Source organism: Eurypyga helias, unplaced genomic scaffold (assembly GCF_000690775.1).
Source record: "Eurypyga helias isolate BGI_N326 unplaced genomic scaffold, ASM69077v1 scaffold48026, whole genome shotgun sequence".
In the NCBI taxonomy this organism is placed as follows: domain Eukaryota; kingdom Metazoa; phylum Chordata; class Aves; order Eurypygiformes; family Eurypygidae; genus Eurypyga; species Eurypyga helias.
Genome location: NW_010259413.1, coordinates 5,441 through 6,701, shown reverse-complemented (window position 1 = coordinate 6,701; position 1,261 = coordinate 5,441).

Below are 1,261 nucleotides of genomic sequence, written 5' to 3'. Positions count from 1 at the left end.
AGAAGTTCTGTTTGTTTAAAACCATTGTTTAACTCCGTGCTCACAAGCGAAGAAGCATTGCTCATTCTTGAGCATTCAAAGAGCGTAATTGAATTTCCCAGGCTTCTGGGAGAGGGTCAAGCCAGTTTTGTGTAACAATTTTAGCAAGAACCCAATTAAATTAAAGCAAGCCCTGTTGTTGCCAATCTGTGCCTTGGAGAAGGGTTACAATTAAGCTGCAAAACATAGCATGACACTAAGAACAGCAACAGATTTACTTGCACATCCTCGGAACACGTATCATAAAAACAAGCTTTAACACTGAGAGTTTACCCAAGCAAGACAAACATTACTCCAGGGCAACATGATTTTGGGGAGGGTGTGTGTGTTTCCCTTTCTAAAACTGAAGGAAAACAGGATTCCTTCAGCACGATCGGGTTTTTAGCCTGCTAGTGTCAGCTGTGACTACTTTCTTTAGAAACAAAGGCAACATTTATTAAACAGCTATTAAAAATCCATACTGTAGCCTCTGTGAAGGAAAAGCACTTACAGAGAGCAGCGAGAAAAGCTATTGTCATTAACTTCAGCCAGACACATACATTATAAACATTTAAGGTTTGCTGACCTGAAACTAAGTTACAGACCATCATATACCTTCTTTAAATACACCATTAGCGTTTTCTGGTGGATAATAGAGCGTGCATGACGAGGGCCTGTGCGACAGTTCCCCTCTGCCTCCGCCTGCCTAACCGCCTTCTCTCCTCCGCAACATTAACAAACCTGGCAGCATTCACCAGAAAAATACTGCAAACACAAAAACAGGGTATAGCTTTTCAGGTCACATTAAATTTTTTCCCCTCTCTCCTTCATCATTTCCTGATTTCTTTCCCCCAAGCTCTACTTCTCTTTTCCACTTTCCTTGCCCATTTTCTTGACTTGGCCATCTCTTTCTCCCTTTCTTTTCTTAAATTATGTCCGTGTGGTTTTTAGAGCATGATTTCTTTCAGCTTTATGCTTTCTTATTATCTTTTGCCCATGATTTTGGGTTGGGTTTTGTTTGGGGTTTACTGGTTTACTCTGGGTTTTTCCTCCCCCTCCCCTTTTTAAGTTATCTCACCCCGTATCTGTTTACTTGCTCAGGTTATTTTTCTTCCAAGTCTGGTGATCTTGTGTACACAACCCTACTCAGAACAGGCCTCCCAGCAAACCTGCTCATGAGTTTCAAGACCTAGGAGGATTTAAATAGATAACTGAGCAAGAAGTGAGACCAGGCACTAGCAGC